A 19,647-nucleotide genomic window follows, 5' to 3' on the forward strand; every position below is an offset into this window, starting at 1 on the left:
GAATGAAGTACAGAAATTATGCGATCAGTGATTAATTGAGCCAATTAGGAGTTCTGAGTGGTTGCCTCCAGTTATTTTTGCCAGCCAGGCACAAGCAGGACACCACCAGCGGCAATAGGGTGGCCGGGTGCAGGGGTGCAAAACAGCTTTGGGTGCCCAATGTTACTCTATTGAGATCTGTCTTTGGGAAATGAGACTGCAGGCTCAGACTGGGAGGCCAATCAGGCTGAATCAACAGGCTGGCTAGGACCTCCCGATGCTCAGGGACATAGGATATCTTTTGTCCCCTTCTCCATGGCCCAGAGGCTACAAGTGCAGAGGTGTCTTAAAGCATCAGATTTTTCTTACCAGGAGCAGTTTTAGTACAGGGGGCCTGATTGCAGAGGCTGCAGGCGACATAAGAGAATTTACTGGGGGCAAAACACAGTGGACTCGGTCTCTGAAGGGCTGGGAAACCATGATGACACTGTTGGCCCGGTAAATGGTCAAAATATCGATTCCAAAATATAGACTAACCTAAATATCGACTCCAAAATATAGAATGGACAAAATATCGAATGGACAGAATATAGACATCAAAAATATCGTTTTGAAGATAAGTAATGTAATATTGATTTTAAAAATATAGACAGTCAAAATATCGAAGTACATAATATAGTTTATTACAAATATCGAATTTTTAATAATATCGATTTTTTAAAGTGTTTTGTATGTTAGTATATGTGTGAAAAGTGTATATATTTTTGTAATTTATTTTAAGTAATTAATTTTATGTTATTTAATTTTTGCGTAATTTAATTCTGTAGCGGGTTGTGGGTTTATAGGGGAATAGGGTGGGAAGTAATTTAATTATAATTAATTAAATATGTTAATTAATTAATTGGTATTTATTTAGAATACATTGTTAATTGGAAATTAATTAATTCTTAATTGATAATTAATTTTTATTAATTGATTAATTGATAATTATGTGAATTAAATTAATTTATTTTCTGTAGCGGGTTGTGGGTTTATAGGGAAATAGGATGGGAAGTAATTTAATTGTAATTAATGTAAATATGTTAATGTATTTATTGGTATTTATTTTGAATACATTGTTAATTAATTTTTAATTGATAATTAATTAATTCTGGGGGCAAGATGGCGGCCGCTTAGTGGCCGGTGCGGAGGCACGGTGAGGAAGCTGTTTGGTCTCAGCCCGATGGAGACCTAAGCAGGAAGCAAGGAGCAAGCGCAAAACAAACTGTGCTCTAACCTGGAGCCCGACTGCTGCAATGTTGTCGGCTCTTACCGGGTCCGCCCTGACAAAATTGCTCCTACGGGCAGCGGTGTCGATTTTGGAGAGACTCGCTACCGGTCGAGGACGCCTCTCAGCAGCAGGAGGGCGGAGCCTAATGCGGTGCCGGCGGAGCTCGCGGAGTAAAGGAAAAACGGGAGCGGAGACCGCGGGAGCCTTTAGCGGACACAGACAACTACTTGGAACCCAGCAGCGTCGGATTTCTGAGACTGAGGGCGCTGGTAGTGCTCATAGCCGATTCGGGAGGCTGCAGAGACGGTTGCTGGTCAGAGGTATGGCCCCAAAACAGAACCCGGGTTCAAAAGCTAACAGCCTGAAGAAAAAGGGGGCATTAAAGGGGGAAAATGAGCATAACGCCACTGAGGATATTTGTGAGGATAGCCAGCCCCAATCCCAGCCCCAGCTAAAGAAGAGGCAGCAAGATGCCCCTAAGACTCGGCATGCTGCTACGATTGTTGATTTATTCACAAAAGTGGGCAAGGAGAAAAGCTCTAAAGAGCTAGAAGTAGAAAATGTTTGCAACGTAGCTGGCAACCCGAATCTGGCTCCAGAAACCCTAACTGAGATCGCAAGCTTGGGTAGCAGCTTGGAGGCAGTAAATTTGGCTACCGCTAGTAAGGGGAGCCAGGAGCCCCTCACGAGCCCCCCTGGGATGGGGCAGCCAGCTGGAGACCCTCAATCCTCAGTGCAAAGCGAACTCCCTGGCTCAATAGTACCCCCGGAAGTTGTACTGGATGAAGCTGTTGAAGGGGCGACTGGAACCAGCATCAAGAAAGAAAGCGTCCCAAGCGAAGCCTTCTATTCTGTTTCAGATGGGGGGGCAGAGTGGTCTGAAGACGAGGATGAACGTAGCTCTTTTGTAGAGTCCGAAAGCGACCCCGAGAACGACCAGCCGGCTACAGCTTTGAAACTCCAAAATGCCGCGGTGGGTCAAGCTCACCTGCGACGGGAATTAACCTGGGACCACTCCTCGGCTCTACCGCTGCAAGGCAGCCCTCTGTTGGAACAGACACAACTGTCTCTGCTGGAGACTATACACCAAGAGATCCTAGCGCATAGAGAGGAAACGCGTCAAGATAGCCATAAATCCCAGGCCGCCATGAGGAAGATGCAGGGAGTGGTTCGGAAACTTTCTAGGGCTTGTGCAACGACGGGGGAAAGAGTGTCTAATTTGGAGGAGAGGGTGGTGGCTACAGAAGCCGAAGTGGCAGGAGCAGTCGCTACGGTGGACTCGCAGAACTCCCAGGTCTCGGACATACAATGGAAGCTGGAGGAGATGGAAAATAGGCTTCGAAGGAATAACCTAAGAGTCCTGGGAATCCCGGAGGGGGTCGAGGGGTCCGACATCAGGTCTTACGTCATCAAGCTCTTCCAGCAAGCCTTTCCCGAGCTGTCCGGTTGGGACTGGTCAAATGAACTACAAAGAGTCCATCGCACCCCTTTTAAAATACGACGGAACGCTAAAGAAGGAGATAAACCCAGGGCGGTGCTGATATTCCTTGGCAATTTTATTTTACGACAGGCAATTGCAGAGAAGGCAAGACCTGACGCCAGGAGAAGCTGTGATGGGGTGTCGTTTTTTGTCCGCCCTGACTTTTGCCACGTGACTGTGGAAAGGCGCTGGCGCCTTAGGGGGCTGATCAAACCCTTCCAGGACAGGAAACTCCAAGCATATTTAATCAACCCAGCGCAGTTAAAAGTCATTAATGAGGGGAAAACATTGTACTTCTCTTCAGAAATCAAGGCCAAGGAGTACCTGGACAGCTTGGGCAAATAGGTTTCATATGGGGCATGTCATAAGGGTAATAGTCGGTGCCTCTAGCTGAAGGATAGCTGCTCCTGGTGCCCTGCTTTAGTGTTTAGATTTCCACATGTTTAGTATTTTTGGGCTTAATGTAGGTTTAAGAGGTGTTTATCGCTGTCCTCATCGCAAACACTGCACTTTCATCGCTAGCACAGTTTAGTTCTGTGCGCCCCATTGAGGGGGATGATGAGGGGGTTGGGTCACAGAAGGGTTGGGTGGGGGGGTGGGGATGTGAGGGAAGTGGGTGGGTGTGTTAGGGGGAAAAAAGAAAATGGGAGGGAAAGGTGCATCATCGGTATTGTTTTTGTGGTCACATTATTTGGACTTAAAGGGTATCTAAGGAACCTTGGAAGGTATAAGATATATGGTCGATTGGAGGGCCGAACTGAAAGCAAGGATGGCAGACATTAGAATTTGTACCATGAATGTGGGTGGACTAAATGACTGGCGGAAGAGACAGAGATTGGCCTACTTTGTCAAATTTAATAAGATTGATGTGTTATGCCTCCAGGAGACCCACATTCCTTGGTCTAAGCGGAATTTGCTGGCTATCAATGGGTATGAGTTGGCCGCCTGTTCATCCCAATCCTCTACAATCAGGGGGGTCGCTATATTGATTAGGAAATCTTTGGGAGGTGTGAGAAGGACAAAGGTGGATAGCTGTGGTAGATGGGCTATAGCAGAAACAGAAATGGGCTATACTTTGTGTGTTGTGTATGGCTCAAATAGTGATGACCCTGAGATTTTTAATCACTTGGAAATTGAACTAGCTGGTTGGCCTGCACCGTTGTTAGTATGCGGGTATTTAAATATATCTGCAGACTGGGTCAATGGGGGGCATTATGCTGGGCGCAAACCCAGGGTTTTCAGGGCCATAAATGCTCTCATGGACTCGCTCGGATTAGTAGATATCTGGGGGACTAAGGAGCCCCAAAATCCCGGAGTTACCTATTTCTCAAACCCAGCTCAGAAATATTCCAAATTGGATTACTTTTTTATTTCCACCCCCGAAATTAATAGAGTGAATATATCCAGGCTACCAATGGTAATCTCCGATCACAATCCTCTAGTAATTACATACCAAAAAGAGAGGTGTGAAAGGGTAAGGTCCGCTTGGTCCTTCGAGAGGAAGCTATTGGAAGATACTAGATATGTGGCCCATATCAAGTGCTGGACGGATGACTTTTTCGCTGCCAACAGATATAGCTCCTCTCGTAATGTAGTGTGGGAGTCTTTTAAAGCGGCATTTAGAGGCGAAACAATCAGCACTGCATCCAGGTTGAGGAGAGAAGATAGGACTGAGGAAATGAACTTAGTAAAGAGGTTAGCGACAGTAGAAGAAGAGCACATTAATGATATCACTTCTGGGGGTGATGGTAGTAGCAGCCATAATGTTCTATCTGTAATTAAGGCAGAACTACAGAAATTGATTACTCAGAAGGCGATAGGGGAATATCAGGCCACCAGAACTAAGAGGTATGAAACGGGAGAACATGCAGGCAGAGCCCTGGCCCTTCGTTTACGGCAAGAGAAGTCAAAAAATGTTATCTCGGGGAGGAGCCTAGCGACGAACGAAGATGGCCGCATAAGCTCTCGGCTCCGTCGACCTCCTCCTGCTGCTTGAATATCCTGCTACAAATCCTGCTTTTTCGCCTAGCTCCCGTGTGGGTGACCTGTTGCTGATACTGGCGGTGTGGTCCTGGGAAACTTACGACCCGGATTGCCGGAGTACATCGAGTGGAAGTTCTTGGCCTAACGCGGACCGAAAACCGGGACCTCGAGTACTGACCCTGCCGGGTTTTAGTGCAACAACGGCGGCCGGGAGACCCAGACACGGTCCGGTCGATAGGAGTGGAGAGCAACCTGCCCCTGGATTGGTGAAGAGCCTGCGGTTCTACCTGCATTGAGGAGGTGTAATGATCCTGTGAGGGCTGAGTGGTCGGGGGTCCCCTTCTCGGCGTTCCCCTCCCGCCGGGGTGGGGCCCCCGTCCGAGAGGCCTTATCGCTGCTGTTCTGTGTGCCTCCTGCCCCCGCCTGCCCTCATCGCACTTCGGTCCCTGGGGGAATCGGGAGACCCGAAGGGCGCGCTGATGTCTGGAGTTGATCAGTTTGCGGGGGTGCGGGGTAAAGAAGAGCCATCATTGCGAACCGTGATGGCCGCCATTAAGGGTCTGTGCTCCTACATGGTTGCTCTTCCACATAAGTAGATCGCGGATGACACCGAAATTGCACGATCGCATAATGACTCTGATCTGTCTGGTCCCCCTAAGCGAGCCGTTTCTCCCACTTTGATCCCGGAATCTACGACTCGAGGCCCATCTAGTGTCGAAGCATGGATAGCAATATCTGTACCACAGTGTGCGGCTTAATCTGTCATGGTGTATCGCCCGTCCAAGTTGACGAGTCCGCCTGTGGTCGTGTTCACGTGCTTGTCCCCCAATGACTTTATTGAAACTGTGACCCGACGGAAACAGCGGGCATCTATCGATCGTGTGAGCTGTGCAGTGTGTTGGAGTATGGGACGGTCGGGATCTGGTCGCACCGTGGCGTGTGTCATGGCGGCTGAGGATTGTGGTGGACTGTGGACATCCGTTGGGCTCGCCGCACAGATTCGGGGACTGGCTGGACTTTTGATTTATCCTGTGAATAGGCGGGTGCGGTGTGTGGAACTCATGGTGAACACTCGTAGAGGTCAAGGGTGAGACTGAAGTTCGACTCGGATGCTAGGGGTTCGTGAGGGACCCGGGACCCGCCATTTTCTTGTATTGGGGGCGGGGCGGTGTAGGACGTCTTTCCTGGGTTCTACCGAATCTACTTTGCTTGGTTGCTGATTGTTTAATGACCAGGACTGTACGTCGCAGGAGGGGGGTAGTGTGACCGGGGATGTGTGATTCTCCTCCTCCCTTAACTTTTCTTTTCTTTCTTTTTCTGTGTTTCCTTCCTTCATAAATCTCTTTTCTACTATATTTCGGGTTTTTGGTTGCTGGGCGACAGGCACGCTGCTAGGGGGGTAGGCCGTAGCCATCTGCAGGGGTGCAGGGTGGGGGGTAGGGGGTGGGGTATTTTTGTTTTTCCGTTCTCTGTTTCTATGGCCTTTTTCTCTTTTTAGTTTGACTGGACTTTCCTTTTTTCTCTCTTTCCCTGGGTTGGGGGACAAGGTATTGGGTTACTGTTTGGGCTCTTTGGGCGGTGCTGGGACTGTGGCCGCTCAGCCTCTCCTGTCATTGGATTCATCGGGTGGGGTATTAGTCGGAAGTCTTCAGTAATGTATGCTTGCTTATATTGCTTGCTTCCAAATGTGGTCGTCTCTACAGTTGGACATGCTTCCCTGCCCACCCGGTGACTGTATCTATTTTAGATCCCGTAGCCGGCCCCCTCCTGTTTTCTTTTCTCTCTCTTCTTCTCATTGACATATGGAACTGTATTGCGTGTTTACCGTGTATATCCTATTTTATTTTTAAAAATTGACCTCTCTTATCCTGAGCTGCTCTCCTGGGTGTGCCGTAACACTTTGATGCTCTAATTTTGCTGCCATGCCTCCGGGATGTTTGGCTGAATAGCTGTGTGCACCCCTTTCTAAATAAAGGTCTTCAAAAAAAAAAAAAATGTTATCTCAAAAATAGTAGAGAGCGTTAGGGAATTCACAGAGGCTAAAGAAATCCTAGCGGTATTTAGAAAATATTACCAGAAATTGTATGGTGCAGAGGTTATGGTTGGGAGACAAGTGGATGATATTTTAGATATAGGACCCCGACTGGACAAGTCATGTCAGGAGGAACTGGATAGGGATATTACGGAAAAAGAAATTAAGGCTGCCCTACAGGAGCTAGCCTCTGGGAAGGCTGCCGGCCCAGATGGCATTCCATTAGAGGTGTACAAGCATATAGAACCAGAAATCATGCCGCTATTAATAGATCTTTTTAACGGGGTCATATGCACCGGGTTGATTCCGGATTCGTGGAAAGAAACTAATATTGTCATATTCCACAAAAAGGGGAAGCCTAGTGAGAACCCTGGGTCTTATCGACCCATCTCTCTAATCAATGCGGATACCAAGCTATATTCAAAGATCTGGGCTTTGAGGTTGGGCAGGATTATTGGTGGTCTCGTTTCCCCTTGGCAGCATGGGTTCGTCCCCGGTCGTGGCACTACGGATCATATCAGCAGGGCAATAGCCCTATTTGACGCCCATGCTGCCACGGGAGGTGAGATGGCCATGATCCTGCTCGACGCAGAGAAGGCTTTCGACCGTGTGGACTGGAGCTTTCTCTGGGGTATCTTGGTAGGTAGAGGGTTTGGGCCGAAATCCATCAGAGCACTAAGGGCAATGTACTTAGAGCCTAGGGCCAGAGTTATAGTTATGGGTGAGAAGTCTGACCTGTTTTCCATAGAGAGAGGAACGTGCCAAGGGTGCCCGTGCTCCCCGATCCTTTTCTCTCTCTATATTGACCCTCTCATACAGGCTATCTTGGGCTGCCCCAGGCTAAGACCAGTGGTTTTTAATGGTTTCGAAAATAAAATTCTAGCATATGCAGACGATCTTGCGGTTTTTTCATCAAACCCCCAGCAGGCAATGGTTGTTTTGTCCGAGCTCACCAAACAGTTTGGTGCCTCCTCAGGGTATTTATTGAACGAGGCCAAGACGCAGATTATCTGCACAAAAAATATAGTAGAGACTGACTCCAGATTTGTTGATGTAGCAATTTATTTAGGAGTGAAAATTAATGCCTCAGTAGCGAAAATAGTCGAAGAGAACTATATACCACTTAGTAAATCCATAGAGACTGATCTGAGAAGAATGGATGGGCTACATCTTTCATTGATAGGGAGGATTAACGCGGTTAAGATGACAATGTTCCCTAAGGTATTATATCTCTTCAGGGCTATACCGCTACTTCCGGAAGAGAAAATAATTAAAAATTTGGAGTCTGTCTTTATTAGATTTATTTGGCAATTCGGGAAAGTAAGGCGGTCAACAAATTTATTGTCACTTCCAAGAGAAAGGGGTGGGTTGTCCTTGCCGAATCTAAGGCTGTACCATTGGACTTGTCTTTTATCACAAATGTCGGTACTTTTTCAGACAGAGGTATGCTCTAACGATGTAAACTTTGAAGATCAGCAACCCCCCTCTATATATCAGCTGCTGTTAGGTAGGAAGGCAATGGGTTTAATGCTATGTGAAGTGGACCGTAGATTTTATAAGAAAGCCAGGTATAAGGTTATGGATAGTGTTTGGCGGGTGTGGAAGGCCTGTCGAAAGCATTGTAACATCCCAAAGGTTAACCCTTTCCTACAGATTTATAATTCAAGCCTCTTCTCAGGGATAGGGGCCGATAGGACCTTTAAAATTTGGAGGGGGTTGGGCATTAAGACCCTGGGAGAAGTAATGAATGGAGACGCAGTTGTAAGTTTTTCGGTCCTACAAAATAGGTTTGGAATTCCCTCCAATCATTGGTTTGTTTATGGTCAACTGCTGCGATCTCTGAAGGCACTTAGACCAAAACCGCCAAATCAGGATAACTGCCGCTTTTGGAGGCACTGACCAAAGGATGTAAAAAAATTAAGATCTTGTATAACATACTTCTCTCGGAGGTTCAAGACGATGTTGATAAGGTGGAAGCAGCCTGGTCTAGGCAACTTGGGAACCCTGAGGTAGATCTCGATCTGGCTTTATTACTGAATAGAAAGATCCTTAGAGCCTCGAATTTACGGGCCCAGCACTACAAAACTGTCTTTAATCTGTACTTCACTCCCTCTAAACTGTTTTCCTGGGGACAGAGGGATGACGATACATGTCCTAGGTGTGCGGCTGGACAAGCAGATTTACTGCATATGTTTTGTAATTGTAACCTCTTGACCCCTGTGAAGAATGAGATTGAGAAGTTCTGGGAGGGGCTGCTAGGTAAAAAGATCGACCTATCCCCTACCCTAGCAATCATGGGTATTGATTTTAATCAAAAGTTGGGGAAAGAGGAAGAAGCCCTTGTTTTTATCTCTGTGACTGTCCTTAGGATCTTAATCTCAGCAGGTTGGAAGGATGTGGTGGCTCCGTCCTTTCAATTGTGGCTCTCCAGGCTTCTGGGAATTCATAATATTGAATCGTGCTTGTACGAACAAAAAGGGGCGAAGGTAAGAGAGTTTGGAAGGAAGATATGGGCCCCAGTAACTAATTGGAGGCAGAATAAGCTGTAATCGCTGGAGCTATATTGGTTCTTAATCTCTATTATCTGCTTTTATCAGCCCGTTTTATATGATGAGTCAATCTGTATTGTTAGATAAGAAGTATTCTGTTATTTATTAACTATGGATTGTATTTATGAACTCTTGTTGATTATTTTTTTTTATGACTGGATCAATTTATTAATATCTGTATTTTTTTATGATGCACTGTAAATCCCCCCCCCCAAAAAAAAAAAGATAATTAATTAATTCTTAATTGATAATTAATTTTCATTAATTGATGAATTGATAATTATGTGAATTTCATAAATATATTTTAACTAGAGTGGGAATAGTTAAATTTACCCCTATACTATCCAACGCTTTCCCTACTGTTGCAATCTCTGGAGTGGGAATAGTAATTTTTACCCCTACGCTATCCAACGCTTCCCCTACTGTTGCACTCTCTGGAGTGGGAATAGTAATTTTTACCCCTACGCTATCCAACGCTTTCCCTACTGTTGCACTCACTGGAGTGGGAATAGTAATTTTTACCCCTACGCTATCCAACGTTTTCCCTACTGTTGCACTCTCTGGAGTGGGAATAGTAATTTTTACCCCTACGCTATCCAATGCTTTCCCTACTGTTGCACTCTCTGGAGTGGGAATAGTAATTTTTACCCCTACGCTATCCAACGCTTTCCCTACTGTTGCACTCTCTGGAGTGGGAATAGTAAATTTTACCCCTACGCTATCCAACGCTTTCCCTACTGTTGCCCCCTCTGGAGTGGGAATAGTAATTTTTACCCCTACGCTATCGAATGTTTTCCCTACTGTTGCACTCACTGGAGTGGGAATAGTAATTTTTACCCCTACGCTATCCAACGTTTTCCCTACTGTTGCACTCTCTGGAGTGGGAATAGTAATTTTGACCCCTACGCTATCCAACGCTTTCCCTACTGTTGCACTCTCTGGAGTGGGAATAGTAATTTTTACCCCTACGCTATCCAACGCTTTCCCTACTGTTGCACTCTCTGGAGTGGGAATAGTAATTTTTACCCCTACGCTATCCAACGCTTTCCCTACTGTTGCCCTCTCTGGAGTTGGAATAGTAATTTTTACCCCTACTCTATCCTACAGTAATAATATTGTGTATTTTTTATTAATATTATGTTAATATATATATATGTTTTAACAGATATGATTGTATATTTTTTTTATAAGTTAAATTAGTTATTTAATAATTTTAAGGTAATTTAAGTATTTTTAAGTACATTTTAGCTATTTATTTTTAATATTTTTTTAATTTTACATTTTTTTTAAGAAATTCGATATTTATACAAAGTATATATATATATATATATATATATATAAACGATATTTTGGGTTCGATATTTTGGTACTTACTTGTTTGTAGATAGGAATTCGATATTTTGTCTGTCGATATTTTGGAATCTATATTTTGGGTAGTCTATATTTTGTCCCTCGATATTTAGTCAGTGATCCGTTGGCCCATGATGACTTCAGGTGTCTTCAGGCTTTGGGTTTCAGCGGCCACAAAGTTCTCACAGGAGTCTTTGGTTGCCTGCAGAGTGCCGGGAAGCCGACCCACTACTTTTCAGGAGGTCTTGGTTCTTGGGTGAAGTGCTGGCAGGTCTCCATCCTTCTTCGTCTTTCAGTTCGGCAGGATCTGATTTCCTGGTACCAGGGGCTCCCCATAATACTACATTTAGGGGCTTTGGGGGATGGTAGGGTAGTAGCCAATGGGCCACTTACCCCTGGGGTCACTACGCCTCCTGTATGACCACTTCCGCTTGGAAGTGAGCATAACCCTGTGCTAGAGTTCCTAAGTGTGCCAACACAAAGATGGCATTTTCTGAAAAGTGGCACCCACATCAAATTAGGCCACCTTAGGGATGGTACTAACCTGGGGGTATAGACACCTCCCTGACTAGTTACTTTCTTGCCTATCCAGCTGCCAAATGGCCCTAGACAAAGGAGGGCTCAGCCCCCTCTCCTGTGAGGGGAGACAGATTTGCATTTCAAAAGCAGGAGCTCCTTTGTAGCTTGCCTGTAGCTTGCCTGCTAGGAGTGCTAATCAGTGGTTCATCTTGAAAGAGGGGGTATAAACACCCTCTTCCTGTGGAGGCTTGGTTTCTGACTTCCAAAGAGCAAAGGCCCTCACCCTGGGAGTCAGAAATCTGTCTTGTGGCAGGCTCGCAGAGACCAGTCATTCAACACACCAGAGGCTGGTAGGTTTTCAGGGGCACCTCTTAGTTGCCCTATGGGTGCATGTATTAATAAATACAACACTGAAGTCAGGTTGGGTTTTTTAAACCAATATGTTTGATCCCAAACATCCCTATCTTCAGTAAAGCCATCATGTAGCTGGGGAACTCGTTTTCACTAGTCTCCAGAACATATTCTAAAATGGCTTTCCTGTTCACTTGTACTGGCAGTCAAGGAACTGTCCAGCACAAGGGCATACCTTCTCATCTAGGTATGTCCTCACATGCAGTATTAAGCACCCTGCCTTAAGACTTTAAGGCCTGCTGCAGTGGTGACTTACAGATGCTATATGCAGGGTTAGGGCACATGGCACACAGGGATGTGTGACATGTTGTGTTTTCATTTTTGTCTGCACCAAAACATGCAGCCTACAGTGGCAGTCTTGCATGTGTTTGGTCAGGGGTCCTTTAAGGTGGTACAATTGGTGCTGCAGCCCTTGAGGAACCCTCTTCAGTACCCCAGGCCCTGGGTTCCTGGGGTATCATTTACTAGGGACGTAGAGAGGATGCTAAAGGTATTGCCGATTGGGGGAACAATTGTACGGTTTTGAGAAAGCGATCTGGCACTGGGGACCTGGTTAGCAGGAACCCAGTGCCCTTCCAGTCTAAATCACATCATGTACCAGGCAAAAGTGGGGGTTACCATGTCAAAAAGGGGCACTTTTCTATACTCTCACACTGGGAACATGCTAGGTTTCATCTCTTGGACAGCCTCTCCTTGTACAGGTTACAAAAGGACAAGGGAACCCAAAAGGTGTGCCATAGGGACCTTGGGCAATGACGTATTCTAGAGAACAGTGGTCCCTATTTTGAAGGAAGAAATACTGTGGAAGGATGAACATACGCTGAATAGGTAGTATGTTTTATGTCCAGCCGGACATGAATTTATTTATCAAATGTAAGAGCCTTCATAAAATTGTCTTGGCAGACAAACTGTGCTGCTAGGGCTAGTATTTGCCAAACAGCCAGCCTTCCACAGTTGAGGGGACATCATCTGAAGTCTGCACTTTTTGCTGGAGTAGTTGTGGGTCTACCTATAGTCAAAGGTGGGGAATTTGCATCGCCCGACGCCCTGGACATGAGGAATCTTGTTGTGGACAAGAAGTTTTATTGTCTACTTAGTCCTCCGGACAAGTAGACATTCTCTTTAACCCTTGTGCATCTAATATAATCACAAACCAGTTATTATCCGATTGGAATATGAAATCTTAGTGAATGCGCCTTTTTTTTAGGTAATTACGGTAACTAAACTAAGCCTGGCTGCAGCTGTGAGAAAGTTTGTGCTCACTGTCAATCTGAGAGGCGGAGATCTCACACTTCCGTCGCCTTCGCATCTGCCCACGCATATTTAACCCCGCATGTGGATTTGCAAAAATAAACTTTTGGCATGTCTTTCTGAGCTCCCCAGCCAGCCCTGCCAAAAAGCACAAAAATACTGTCATTGCTCACTGTATTTGTAAGGTCCATGTTAGAACACCGGCTCCCATATTAGTTATGCTTCCGATAAAGAGCACAAGAGGCCCCTCATTCTTCACCTGCCCCTGCTGGCACAACTATGAGCCGATAGTAAGCACCGCACAAGTAACTTTTAATTATTTGAAATCCTCACCTTGGCTTCGACCATACATGCTAACAATCTGAAATTATAAAGAGGGTGATTTAAATTAAATGAATAAAAAAAGATTGTGCGACTGTCTTTTATTCATAGACCTTCATTGAAGCAGATGCATTATTTTCAGGTGGCAGACTGCCAAAATAAAACGGTAAGAGTCTCCTGTCTGAATCGGTTCTGTTGGCATCTCCAACAGTTTTCACGCCCCGGGTATCCAGCTTGGCTCATACGGAGCAGCAGGTGATGTGTGGGAGGATGAGGGCCTCCAACTCAGGCAGCTAGAGATTAACAGTGTCAAGGTTGATAAATATAAAATGCAGGAGCTTCCAGGAGGCACTTACCGAAAGCGCAAAAAACTCAACTAGTGGGAACAAAATCCCAACCAAGAGGCAGGCAGCAAGCAACGGAGTGGGACATTGGGCGTGTTTCAAAATGCTCAATGCTTCTTTTACTACATTGTCTTAAAGGCATATGTTTTCCAATGGAGATGGTACTGACCTTTCTTCACTGGGAGCTCGCTGTTGGTGGTTAGTGCACCCTCTGTGTCCCCTAAGGTGCCCATTCCTCCTTCTCCCTGTCTTCCCCAGTTTTCTAACTTCACTGTTTTCTGTTCCCGTTCAAGTAACCTATCTCATCAGCTGCTACAATTGGGTTTTCACCATACGTGGCTCGCTTACCCTGAGCCCGAGCCTAGACTATTGTGGGGATTATCAGGCTCCCCGGTGAAACACTAGTAGTCTGACCTGCTCTGTGCGCTCTCCCCCACTTTTCTCAGGTATTTTGATCATTTTCTCTAAATACCTCCTTTGTTTAATGTCACACCATCATCATAAATGCCCACCTCAAGCTGATCTCCAGTGCCCACATATCTGCTTTGAATCCTTCAGTTGCTTGTGCCCAGCCTGTCTCTTCCTCCCACCACACTCACTGAACTTTTAGCTCCACATTCTACAGTGCTATATCCCAGTCGTCCACAAGTTCTCTCCTACTAGCCAGTACTTGTTGTTGATATTATAGTGCTTCACACTTCACTTGTGTTCTCTTCAAGCACTATAAAAACAGACTTTACCACTACTAAATCAGATGATAATCAGCGACCTTAGAAGGCTGAATGATGGAGACTGCCCTGCCAGGGTTTTAGTAATCTTCTCTTCCAGCTTGAGCCCAAAACTAAGAGAACATTTAAAGTGCCATCCATCATCCCTCCTTCTGTTCGAGTATAATCCTGGGTGGAAGCTATCTAGATCCTAACACCTAAATGCCACAGTAATGGGGAAACGAAGGCACACAGCTTGTTATCACTTAAGTAAAAAAAGCTAAGATTTGGAGGCTGGTTTTTGATTTTCTGTAGCTCGTATATGTAACATATATACATGCACTGTAAAAATTTCAGCTGTATAAGTACGTATGAGTATTTATAGAAATAACAAATTAAATAGCAATTCCTAACTTTTTTAATTTAATACTTTCATAGCGCTACTTATCCCACTGTAAGGTGTCAGAGCGCTTTACATCACACACACATTATACACTGACTATTAATCATACAAGTGTGTAGTGTCATAAACAGTCTTTACTGGTTGGGATTATATGCCACAATTGTATGGCTGGTAGAAATTGAAAGTTGGGGTTCAAAATATAACAGTGAATGGGATGGTCTATTAATAATGCTCAAAAAAACTTTTTAGCAGCCTTATAATAACAGATTGAGAGCAAACAAGGTTCTAAACCCATGTCTTGCAGTTTACAAGCAGGTGCTTGATGCCAGTTTATAGCTCACTGAATATTGCCTGGTAATTTTTTCAATAATTCACAGCTTGGGTGTCTGTTCTCTCCACCTTAATCCAGCCTGGTACCCTTGAGGTCTACCTCAGTGCCATCTGTGAGTCTCATAACATTCCCTTCATTGATTCGGGTATTATGCTATGAAATATCCACTCTCAGAGCTGTATTGTCCAGTCTTCTCAATTTTGACTCCTTCCTCTGTTTCTGTGGAGGCAGGTGGCAGGGCTGTTGGAAGGTAGGAAGCAAAGTGAGCTGGTTAAGGTAAAAGGGTTGCTCAGAGCGCTTAGTTGAGATCGCAGAGGGGGGTAAAGAAGGCTGAGCAGCCTGTGATAAGCGGAGGCAAGGTAGCAACAGTAGACAAGAGAGGCGTTTGGAAGGGATGAAGCCTATGGTGAAACTGGAGAGGGCATAAAACCTCTTATGAGAGGGGAGGAGAACTTGTAGTGAAATGTGCAAGGGGTACAGAGTCTGTGATGAGGGTGTGGAGAGAAGGTCATGGGATGGGTAGTGAGAGGGATATCCATTCCAACGTATATAGTGTGAAGGTATATTTGTAGTAAGGGAGTGGTGTAATTTAACAGTAAGTGTGTGAAGCCCTTGTTGTGAGAAAAGAGAGTAGGCGGTTTATGAACCCTATGATGAAGATGTGGAATTGGGATGGGCCCTACGGCAAGTTAGTGGAAAGGCAAATGATTACTGCTGATAGCAAGAAAACAGTGTGGAAGGTAATACTTTATAATAAGAGAGTTTGCAAGGGCAAAGAGGCAGAGATGGTCATGTATACTTTGGGTTTTATAGTTGACTAGTAATAAGTCCTTGCTAGTCTGTAAAGCTTTTAGTTGTATAGAGTGCGTGGGACTAGTGGATTTCTTTACAGGGCTAGAAGTTTATTGTATCCCTTTGTCCCTTGGACAAGTACAGTTTTTCAAAAATTCCACACCCCTGCTATAGTACCAATAAGCTTATAGGTACTTCAGGCAGACCGGCAACTACTCCAGCAAAAAGTGCAGACTTCAGATGATGTCCCCTCAACTGTGGAAGGCTGGCTGTTTGGCAAATACTAGCCCTAGTAGCACAGTAGCTCTTTGAGCACAATGTGGAGTACTGCCGCCCTGGTCAAGAAGAACTTGGGACTGGAACAAAATGGGCTGGTTTTGATCCCACTTTCATACACATTTTCCACAGTCGAAGGCCTGAGAAGTATTTTGGGTTAGTTCTCTTTCAAATGTAGTTTTCAGGCTCATTCTCTTACACAGTCATTGTGCAAACTGATGGTTGTTATAGATGGTAGCAATATAGTAGGAGTAACAAAAACATGGGCACAATGAAGTGTGAGAACTCTGCTCTTGGCTGTCATCAGCCTTCCTGAAGCAGTAATCAGAGCCATATAAAATGGCAGCCCTAACCAGAAACCTCCTCACCTTGAATAACAGAACCTGCAGTCTCACCACTACTGACTATAGTCTGCCAAATGGTAGTGCTCATGAAGAACTAATGCATAACTCTCTGCTAAATGGGTCCTCATTGAATTTCTCTGGGAAGTCCTGTCTCTATCCTACTTCACATCTGTGTTGGGGTCACTACCTTCCAACCACAGGACTGTGGGCAATGCACTTCCACTGCCTGTAGAAGCTGTCCTCATCCACAATTTGGACTAGGGTTATCCAAAATGGTTCCTTCTGGCCCCAATACGCAGACTCATACAACACAGAGTCTTACTACCTTACATGCTCTGCACACTCATTGTACATACAAGCACTCTACATGCACACAGGATGTCAGTACCCATTTCCGGGATTCACATAACAGCAGAACTTTACATGAGAGTGACCAGTAGACAACACTCTCACTGGCACAATAAAAGGTCTGGTCACACTACAGATTGAAGACACATAGGGGCTCATTAGGATGCGTCCGTCTGCCAGCCTAGAGGAGGAGGGACCGTCCGCAGGGGCAGCGGCGGTCCCTCCAGTGCAATTAGGATGTGACCACCAGCCTGGCGGTCACATCCTCAATATTTAACATTGCGGCGGGTGCAGCTTGAGGCAGCACCCGCCGCAAGGTTAAATATGCATGCTTAGCATTTGCATGCACAAAGCGGCAGGCACCGCGCGGTGCCTGCCGCTTCGTGCATGCAAATCCAGGGGGGTACCATAGGTACCCCCCATGTGCACCCCCCAACCCCCCAATCACCCTGGGGGCCCGCAACGGGCCCCCAAAGAAATCACCGTATGCCTTTCCACGGCGGAGAATCCGCAGCGGAAAGGCATCTGTTTTCCGCCATCCCAATATGGCTGGCGGTGTCTGATAGACACCGCCAGCCATGTTAGAGCTTTTCCGCCGTGGTTGGAAGGCGACCGCGGCGGAAAAGCTGCGGACCGATTTTGAGACCCACTGCCATCCTAATTTGGCGGTGGGTCTTTTGTGCCTCCCCAGCGGTTTTCCCGCATCCTCCGGGCCGGCGGTGGCTTCAGCCGGCCCGGAAGATGCTGGAAAACCGCGATCCTAATGAGCCCCATAGTATGCTCTCACCAGTGGTTTAGGATGATACACTCAGGGCGTGGACAGCAGTCGAAAGTTAAGTATAAGGTCATATTTTCTGTACCGCTTCAAGTCATAGCACATGTTCTGGACCTCCAAATGACCATGGACACGGGCCTCTGCATACGCTAAATTAACTTGCTAACAGGGCTACGATATAAGTAACACTACTAGTTTTGCATGCAGTCAGGCACTTAGGGCAGGTTTGCAGGCCTTTGTACTATGCAGGGAACATTCCCTCCCCAATACACTATAGAATGCCAGTTGCTGGCACACAGATCACCATAGAATCAAAGTAGTGACCCATGTAGTAGCATCATAGACACCAATTCTGATGAATACACTGTTGATGAATGAAGCCAGTGAACTACAAAAACGACACTGGCACGCCATGGTTGTCAATTTGTACACACTGTTTAGTAAACATTTTTCACCACCACTGTTACCTGTACCCAATTTTGTTTATCACAGGATGTATTGATTATTTTCAAAGTATTTGACTGCTATTATAGCCACACACATTAATGTGAAAAGGCACTAGACATGATGAGGCACAAAGTACTGCAACACAGAAATAAAATGCATTGGTATAACAGTTTCATGTAAAACAAAGCCTGTAAGTGTTTTCACCGCGATTGTAAAAGCAGAATAAAATGTGCTTGCCTCCACTCCAAGAAAGAGGACAACAGATGATGTCACTCTTTTGGCAGGGTGTCTATGTGCTTACGAGGGAAGAGCAGTTCTTTTTTTTGGCATGCACTGACTGTGTTGTAATACATGGCACATATGTGCTTGGAAGGAGGTTGTGGCAGCTTGTTTACCATCCTTTTCTCATCCAACATCACACTCATGTCCTTTGCACCAGTTGCATTTAAAATACAGCGCTCTATCTGCTGGAGTCCCAATAGCCAGACAATTAAGTTAGACAATGGGAATTTGATGTATCAGCAGAGGGGTCTCCTACATCCGCAGAGGGGTCTCCTAAATGCAGAGACTGGTCTCAGCGCAGTTTCTTGCATTGCAATGGCCCCTTTTCCCTGCCATTCGCAAGGATTCACAAAGTGTGCAGCGTGGTTCATAATGGAAAATTTGGGGGGGCTTGGGTTGAGCCGCCACAAGAGGGCCGCTATTCACTGAGGCTCTGCGCATCGACTGGGACATTTCCCGATGCGGAGCAGCGGCGTTCATTCTCCAACGCCATGACCAGGCGTATTTTAGAGCACTAGCGTGGGAGAGCAGGTAGCGTTTCTTTATTTTTATATCTGTGCAGTTTTTCGCTCCTGCTTCTCCTGCGTAGCATTTCCCTCAGGGAAGATACTTATGGCCTCCTTTTGTCTGCCGTGGGTCGCGATGGTGACTGGCTGCTGGTTTCCTTTTCCTTGTCCTGGCTTACAACGTATAAATTGTCACTTTAATGGCTTTTTATCATTTTTTGGAATTGCTCTACTTTATAATTTGTCCCTCATTCTTTTAATATTACGGCTGATTTCGCTTTGAGGGTTATCAGTGATTCGTGGCTGATTATTCCTATTCTTCTCACCTGCTTGTTTGCTGTCAATGAAAGAGAGTAAATACATGAATAAATTAAGATCTTCTAAGCTGCGTTCTTCTGCTGTACAATATCAGCTCTGCTCCTTTACCAACATTGGTGATATCTTTTGCTTCATATTCTTTTGCTTCATATTCTTATTCATATTCATATTCATATTCTTATTCATATTCTTTTGCTTCATATCCTTCATTTAGTCAAAAGATTGCCTCTGCCACCATGTCTACTATGCGTAACGATTCCACCACAGCTACATCGAAACGCCAAAAGAAGGAGCCTGGTTCTCCCTCCACAGCTCCACTTCCCATAATATTGGAAGATCTCATGGAGGGGAGAAAGTGTCTAAACCCCTTTGTAATTGAGACCAACGCTACCCTTCAGAGACTAAAAGACAAATGGACCAATTTAGAATCAAGGGTTACGGTGGTGGAGCAGAGGATTAGGGATACTCAGGATGGGATCCCCAAGGTTGAAGCTATGTCTAGAGAAATAGCTCTTCTCAAACAGCAAACTGAGGACTTGGAGAATTGCAATAGGTGCAACAATCTCCGACTTTATAGTATTCCTGAAGAAGAGGAGGGCGCCAACATGATTGCTTTTCTTAAACTTCAA

This window comes from Lissotriton helveticus, chromosome 5_1 (assembly GCF_964261635.1).
Source record: "Lissotriton helveticus chromosome 5_1, aLisHel1.1, whole genome shotgun sequence".
Taxonomy (NCBI): domain Eukaryota; kingdom Metazoa; phylum Chordata; class Amphibia; order Caudata; family Salamandridae; genus Lissotriton; species Lissotriton helveticus.